Below are 9182 nucleotides of genomic sequence, written 5' to 3'. Positions count from 1 at the left end.
AAAAATCACTCATCTTTATCTTTCTATGTTGCCTCTCCTCAGAAGCTACTTACTATTTTTAACATACACCTGGGGTTATTTAGCACTCTCTTTAATGTTCATCACCTTATGTATACGGACATACTTTCACGTATCATTTCTTACTTGCCTATTTTTTCCAATAAGTTAAAGCTGAGTGTGATCTCTATAATACTGACCCGGTCCATGTATCTTCTTCCCCATCATGTGCTAGAAAAAAACCCTAAAATTTACCTAGCAATGTTTCTGATATATCTAATGTATATAATAGATCTTAAAGATCTATTATATACAATTATTGTGCATATTATATATTAATATAAAAATGACTATATTAATATATAATATATAGTTTGTTATTTAGATATATATAATTTAAGATCTCATTTCATGTTCACTTTCATGGGAATGTAAACATTCCATCCAAAGCATGAGGTAATAAAATATAATTATAACAATATGACATGTCAGATAAATCATCATATGCCAGACTTAAACTAAGTTGTAATTATCCCAAACATTATAATTATGTCAGATTAAATTTTGGTTGTGTCTTTTCCAATAGATAAACACATTCTGAATGCTAAACTCTGAAATTTGCTTCTTTCGTGTTTTGAATGTTCACTGTGCAAAACAGAGTGTAAACTCTCTGCAACCTTAATCTCTGGGTATAATGTATTTCAGTGAAAGACAGTTATTCAGAAACTGCTCTTAGCAGAAAATGAATCAGTTAATAGTTCTAGAAGTGTGATGGATGTGATGTAACATTTAATTCATTCCTGAACATGTGAGGAAACAGTGCTTGACGTGGTACTTGGAACTATGCCATATATAAAGCAATGTTAGCACAGATATTCTCAGAATAAAAATGTATCAATTTGTCTATAGCTAAAAGGTGAGAGTACAGATACACTTACACTTCATGTCCCCTGTAATCACATTAGTGACCCATGGCTTTTCTACTGGGGGCATGAATGCGAGCTCTAAATGGGGGAGGGCTTAGACAGTTGGAGAAGCAGGCGCTCTAGTCACCATTCAATTAACAAATATATCCTTGCACTTGCTATTCACTCAACACATCTTGTCCAAGTATTATGTGGCAGTATTCTAGGTACTGGAAATAAAATGGTGAACAAAACAGACATGGTACCTACTCTCCACGAGCCTACTTTTTAGTAAGAGGAAGTAAACAGTATATACATAATTTAAAAAGTCAGAGAGTGATACGTTCCAAGCTGGTAATTAAAATAGGGAGATGAAACTGAAACCTACTGGAGACCTACTTTACATATTGTAGCTTAAAAAGTATGCTAGCCAAGATGCTGGCAAGAAATAAATGGTCCACTCGAACAGGACACTTGAGCAAAGAAAGGGGTAAGGGCAGGTGTAAGAAAAACAAACAGGACTGGGTAGGTTTCATGGTGTTAAGAACTAAGGAGTTGTTACCACCCCTAAGTCTGAAGGTACACGTCTAGTGAAAAGTCAGAGGATCCAGATAATGTAGCTGTAGGAGAGGAGTGCCAGAAAGGAACTGAAGGACATTGGGAAAGACAACACCTGTGCATGGGCAGGGGGGAGATAAGAGATAAATAACCCAAGATCACCCTTTTGTCATTCTCCAAAATCTCTCATTGACCAAAAGTCAAAGGGCAAGGAATCCAATTAAAGCAATTCACAAAGGCCAGTCTCTTAGGGAGGTATTAAGGTAAAGAATGTATAGAGTGGCACATCAAAAATATGCAGCACAGAGCCCTTTTTGAAGAGGTGACATTTAATCTAAAACTGAATGAATAGCAGAAAATACAGTTGTAAAGGTCTGGGATTTGGAAGGTGCTGTGAGTTGGTGACCCAAAAACTACAGTACTTCTTCTTGTTCTTGCTTCTACTATTGCAAAAGCTAAAAAGTCCAACCTTGTTTCCATCTAGAGGTGTCAATGTGACGTAACTTATGGCCAATGTGATGAACATATGAGAATGGAGCTTTCCTACCCAAATATATGGACAAATGCTTACAAGGAAAAGACTTTGGGCCTTTCCTTTTTGTTCCTGCCTATACACAAATGTGATGTCTTTCATAAAGATAAGAGACACAAAACATGGTTGTACAGAGTTAAAATTGTCCTCAATCTTTTTGGATATGATTGAGCCATCAGATCATTTCTACACACCCTGCCCTTAAATTTGTGTTGTATGAGACAAATAAACCTCCCCCCCCCACCATAAACCATTGTGATGGAATTTTTGGTTATTCATTGTTGAACACAATTATAACACTTATAATGATTATAACTGATGGATGGAGAAAACCTTACACTGGGAACCAAGCAGGTTAGTTTAAGGCTTAGAGAGAAGGCCAGTGTTAATGGAGCATAAAGTGTGAGGGAAAGAGGTCAGGAGGATCTAGGATCTTACAGTCTGTCAGTCAGAATTGGAGTATATCATAAATCTAATGGGAAATCCAAAAAGTGTTTTAAGTACCAAGAAATATGATTTTATATATTTTACTAAAATTCTGTTCTGTGATATGAATAGTGTACTATAGAAAAAAGAATTACAGAGAACAGTAAAGAGATCATTTATGAGCTTGGTTTTTTTAAAGGTACAAACTTCTAGTTATAAAATACGTAGGTAATGGGGATCCAATGTATAGCATGGTGACTACAGTTAACATTACTGTATTGAATATTGGAAAGTTGCTAAGAGAGTAAATCTTAAAAATTCTTATCACAAGAAAAAAATGTGTAACTCTATAGTGACGGATGTTAACTAGAATTTTCATGGTGATTATTTTGCAATATATACAAATAAGGAATCAGTATGCTTGAAGCTAATATGTTTTTAAGTCAATTATACTGTTAGAAAAACCACAGATTATCACTACATGTGACAGAGACTCTTCTCTATAAAAACCCATGTTCCTTCCTTTTTCCTGGCATTCATGTAGACTACATTATGCATCCTCTCTTGCAGTTACATCTTGTCATGTTATTGAGTTTTAGGTAATAGAAAGTGAGCAGGAGTAATGTCTGCCCTGCCCATACCTACTCCATAACTTCTATTGAGTCTTCCTCCCATGTGTCTTACTCTATGCTTATTCCCACTTCTGGCCACTTGGGATGGGACTGCCCAATTTATCCTTGAAATTTATCTATTGAAGTCCACAGAGCCACCTTTGCCCTGGGTTAAATGAAGGAGAATAGTAAAGGTCATCCCCGTTAAACAAGAAACAAGAAACAAGCAAGAAACACATTTCTATTTTTGTTAAGCCATTACATTTCGGGTCCATTTGCTAAGCTACTCTAATATATTGTCAACTAGGTACAATACTAGATATCATAGGAGAAGCTGGCTCATGGGTGAAGACATTAATAGCATTTTGTATTGATTGAGTTTAAGCAACTTGATCAGCTTCCTATAATTATTTAATTGTGAAGTTCAGATTTTCCAGAAAAATTTATTTCAATTAAATAAGATTTGAAAATACACATTAAAAGTTGCAAATAAAAGGTTGACAGGGGAACTGTGTAAGAGGATGTCTCAGGAGGTAGTTTCTGATAATGAACACTAGAAATTAGAAGTCAGTAAATGGAAACAAGATGGTTATGCAAATTGCATTAAGTTGGCTGAGGACAAGCCAAGCTATTTCTGGTAGTCAAAGTAGGATTTTGCTCCCTCTTGTGGCTAATTAATTTTAATGTGACCATATTATTTATCTTCTATACTGAGACACTTTTGAGAGTGAACAGAGGTTAAAATTAAGCCACCATGAAATCATATATAAACAGGGATAGTCTTGGCCAAATTGAAATAAAAGATGAACAATGTTCACCGTAGCTAATGCAGAACCAGTACAGATAGAGCCCTTCCTTAGCAAATCTCCCTTCTAGGTGGCTACTTTTCTGAATCAGAGGCTGTCAAAACTAAAGCACTCAATATTAATGTTGCTTATTCAATTTTTATGTTACTCTTTTTTGAGGTATGATTTGCATTCATTGATATGCAAAGAGCATCAATATAATCAGTTTTCACAAATCAAACGTTCTTTTAACCCACATTCCTATCAAGATACAGAACGTTTTCACCACCCCAAAAAACTGCCTCATGCCTCCTCTCAATCTTCCTCCCCAAGTAACCTCTTTTCTGGTATCTAACACCAGATAAATAAATTAGTTTGCTCATTATATGGCTTCATATAGATTGATTAATATAGTTCTACTTGTTTTGTGTTTGGTTTTCCTCATAGAGTGTTATGTTTGTAAAATCTAACTTTATCATTTTGTCTTTTAATAGTATGTTCCTTTTATTGACAAAATAGGTCTACCCGATCTTAATTCTCTCAAAGCATATTTTGTTCTTGCAAATGGATTTCTTGTGCCTAAATACAGTATCTCTAAAAACAAAATAAACTTAAGAGATAGGGAGGACAACCACTTGCCAAACTCTTTTAAACTAACCTATGCTGTTAGTACTCAGGACAGTGATTTACAGTAGGTGTGCGGCGAATGGGCATAAAAACCAGATACTAGTAATATTTACTTTCTTAATGTGGCTGCTGGTAAACAGGTGTATTCATTTTGTGAAAATGTTCTGATATGTATAGTTATGATTTCCTTATGCATATTAAACTTCAATAAACTTTAACAAATGAAAAGAAAACTAGGGTGCTGAGACATGTAAAAACACTCATGAACAAAGAGACAGTGATAAATGCATTCTTTAAAAATTAAAGCAACACTGTGATGAAACAAAGAAACCTGGCGAGGTTGTAGATGTGCCTCTAATGGGCTGTGAGACTTTGGAGCACTTTCTTTTGGTTTAATCTTTCTTCCTATCAGTGAATGAGTCTGGCTAGTTAACATATAGAGTACGATTTAATTTGAATGCTATGTACCGCTATAATGATATCAATGTGGCACAGATATAAGGGGCAAACTACTGACACAATAGATGGCTATTTATTCAAGCAAAAATTTGAAGTAAAGGAAGAGCAAAATGCCACAAATGCTTTTTACTTTTCTGTATCCATTTGTGTGTAATTTAAAATCTTTAACTCATTTATTTTACAGGATTGAAAAATGTGTTTGTAGACAGATTGGCAATATATCTGGCTTGAGAAATTAAAGTCACATGTGGTATACAATATGTATAAAGTTACCCTTCTGGTTTTCAAACAGATATGATACAGATGCCAGGAACAGAAGTTAGTTTCCTCTGTTATTTTAATTTGCATTATTTTTTTCACAGCAATGAGAGCATATTCTATTAATATGTCTTTCTTTAGTTAGTCATTCATTGAAACATTAAATAATTAAATTCTCTAGTGTATAAACAGCAAATAATGCTTTTATCTTTAAAATACTGCAGTCTTAAGAATGTGATACTGCTCTACTGATCTCAGGATCTGATGTTGAAAAATATATAATTTCTCTGGATTCTCAGCCATGGAGAATGTGTGTGATTAAGATGTATTATTAACAAATCCAGTGGATGGTTTGTATGGTCACCCTACATATGTATAACTTTTACTCCATGAATAAGGGAGAATTATCCAATTCCCTTTTTGTTTCATCGAATCTTCACATGCCCAATAAAATTATCTTCTATCTCCCTTCCCTTCATTTTTAAAAAACATTATTTTTTAGTGGTTTTCTTTAATTCAGAAATGTAAATAAGAAAATATTCCCCCAATTGACCACAAACACCTCATCCTCTTAACTCTTATACATGCTTACATGTCCATATGCACATATATATTACATATTATATATAATATATGTATATAAAATGTATTTGCATAAATGTATAATGTACAAATGTAGTATGCATAGATACAAATTTAGTAAAAGTATCATAAGTTACAAATTAACCCAAATAACATCATAAGCCAGAAATGGAATATGAAAAACAAAGACTAATTTTTTTGATGTTTAAAATTAATCTAATTGGTCTCCCTTCTAAATTAATATGTTATTTTGATTTTATGAAAACATAGCCACAGAGTATCTGGTCACTCCTTTCAGCTGTAGAAAATTAAAGGTGTTGATTGTATTTGAGTTGGCACTAAATCAAGTGTCACTCTGGGTAATCCCACCGAATTCAAGTCCCTGTACTGGGGAGAAATAGGACTTCTGGATTTATTAGTACTCCTTAGGCAGGGAAATTTATACCACATACTGATAGGGAATGTTTGCTTTCACTTCACCTAGAAACATTTTACTATACATATATCATGGAAATTAGATCTATATCCATTTGTCTAATGTATTGCCCCAAAAGGAAAGAATAATAAAGCTTCTCTTAACTTCCAACAGGGCTACATGACTATAATCAGGGCGGTTCCCTAGTGTCGAAGACTCTCCCCTTGACCAAAGTTTAGTCAGACTCCTTTGAGCCCTCTTCTTGGCTAGGCCTTGACCTTAGCCTGCTGTCCTGCTCTTGGCCTGTCCAATTTCAGGAGAGAATTCTGCTGTCATCTTAGCAAGAGCCCCCCACCTTTGCTATCTGATCCAGTTTCTCATCCCTCCCCCTAGATATCTAAGGGTGCCGCCAGCAAGGATCCTAAGTCATTTAGCAAGCATCTCCCTACCCTTGATATATAGTCGAATTTTCTTGGTAACTTTTTATCCGCTGACCCCCTCACTCTTGCAGGCTGTAAAACACCAGCTTCCATGCCTGTATTCAGAAGTGATCTCAGTTATATATTGAAGTCACTTCCCCCTACTGCAGTAATTCTAAATAAATGTTTTGCCATTTTTAACAAGTGTCTGATACAATTTTTTTTTTTAAATATATACCCTTGGTTAAACTACTGCAGCACCCCTAAAGTATATCTAGGCCCTGGAGAAGCATATTTACATTCCAAAAGCTTAGATAACACAGAATCCTATTCATCCTGTCAAAGGAGCGATTTTTTCACCTTTCTCTCTCCAGGGGAAGGAGAGAATGCCCCTCCTGTATGGAGCGTGGATATTGCTGAGAAACAAACTGCTGGCTTGTCAGAAGCTAATGTGGTTGATCAGACTGTTCTCGCAATAACTTGACCCGATGTTCAGTGGGAAATTAGTAGTAGGACCTGCTCAAGAAAAGAAGAGAAAATCGAAAGACAGGAGGGGGAGAAGGTTAGAGAGACAAGGAAAAAGAAAGTCAGACGGAGAATCCAAGACTCCAGAAAAAATGAGTTATGAACCTTAATTCTTTCCTTTCCTTTGATTTTTTTGGTCCTCAACTCTCTTATTTCTATAATAATTTCCTCATTTGTTTTCAGTAATCATTGCCTCCTGCCCATGTACACTTCAGTTACTTTGATTATATTATTTCTGATCCTTACAACAAACGATTCTTAGGTAAAATAATCTGTATATTTTATTATTATTATTATTTTTGTTAATCCTCACTCAAGGGTATTGTTTTCCATTAATTTCTAGAGAGAGTGGAAGGAAGTGAGGGAGGGAAGAGAGAAAGAGAAACATCTATGTGAGAGAGGCCCCGACCTGGGCTGGGGATTGAGTCTGCACCCCAGGTACCTGACTGGGAATCGAGCCGAGACCCATCTCTCTGCAGGCCAACACTTTAACCACTGAGCAACACTAGCCAGGGCTGTTTTGTTCACTTTAAACAAGATTTTAATCATCTATGCATTTTATTTTTTTTTCTATTTATTGAACTTATTGGGGTGACATTGGTTAACAAAATTATACAGGTTTCAGGTGCACAATTCTACAGCACATCTGTACATTGTCTTATGTGCTCACCGCCCCAATCAAGTCTCCATCCATCACCATTTACCCCTCCATACCTTCCTCTACCTCTCTCCACCTCCCCCCTGGCAGATACACATTTTTTAAAATATCAAATCAAATGATGGAACTTCTTTGACCACCATTCTACACTTCCCAATTCTGATATAATAAATCATTAGTATATCTAGCCCAAGCTACCAACTAATACCATCAATGAATATGTTTTTGAGAGAAAATTCTTAACCCCCTCCCCAGTGTGAATTAGCTTCTTTACTTGCTTTAATTTTAGAAAACTGACCTTACAATTTATAAAGTGGTATATAGAAGAGATACCTTTGGTAAAGAATATGTTTGTTTTAGCAAAGCTTTCATTTCCTATGCCATAAACTCTATTTTTGCCTTTTTGGATAATGGATTCAGAGGAATTTATTCATAAAATTTAATATTGGGTCTATTGTTATAGATCAGTGTTTCATAAATCTTTCCTGAATAACAAAAATCTCCAGGGCAGATTTTCAAATACATATTATTGAGCTTCATTTCAATCTAACTAAATCAGTAACTCCAGAGATGGGTCTGAATAGTTTCTATTTTATTTGAATGATTCCAAAATATTATAATGATAAGTCATGTTTGGGAGCCACTGCTGTACTCCCAAAATAGGGTCTAGTAGTATTACCTGGAAACATTAAAAACAGCAAACAAAACCTGATGACCTAATCCCACCCCCAGGCATTTTTAGTGTGGAATCTGGGTACTGGTATTTTTTCAGAGCTCCCCAGGTGATTCTAATGTGCAGGCAGATTTAAAAACCTTTACTCAGGTAAGTCACAAAGAATCCCACGCTTAGAATGAGCCTTTCTTTGAACTGTCCCTGGAGAATTTAGTAACATTATTATCATCAGAACTTTATCTCTGCTGCAATCTTTGCACCATTCAGAAACTTCTGGCACAGAGAAAGATCTCAGTCAAAATCTCACAGCATCCAGTTGCAGAATCACTCAACTTGGTCCCTGCAAAAGGGTGGTGCAAAAAGAAATGAACCTTTTTAACAAGCATGAGGATTCAGTGTGTGCCTGGCAGATTCATTTATTTGTTTTTCAATTAATTCATTCAACAACTATTTACTATATATATAATATACTATAATAGGTATTGGGGATAGTACATATTTAAACCTGGGTGGAAAAAGAGTCATTAAACAATTATAATGAGTTTTCCAAGTGTAGGTGGAAAGAACATTTTTGATGGCCAAGAAGCAAGGAAAAGAGAATTTGTTTTTAGGGCTGGATTTGAAACCATTATGGCTCAACATAGTGTGCACAGCATAAAAATATATGATTAGGCAAGAGAGATGGGCAGGATGAAATTGCAGAACAGAGTAGATCTTTTTAGGGATTTTTTTCTTAAACTTTATTCTTTGTT

This window comes from Miniopterus schreibersii, assembly GCF_964146895.1.
Source record: "Miniopterus schreibersii genome assembly, chromosome: 4".
Lineage (NCBI taxonomy): Eukaryota > Metazoa > Chordata > Mammalia > Chiroptera > Miniopteridae > Miniopterus > Miniopterus schreibersii.
This window is presented reverse-complemented; position numbering follows the sequence as displayed.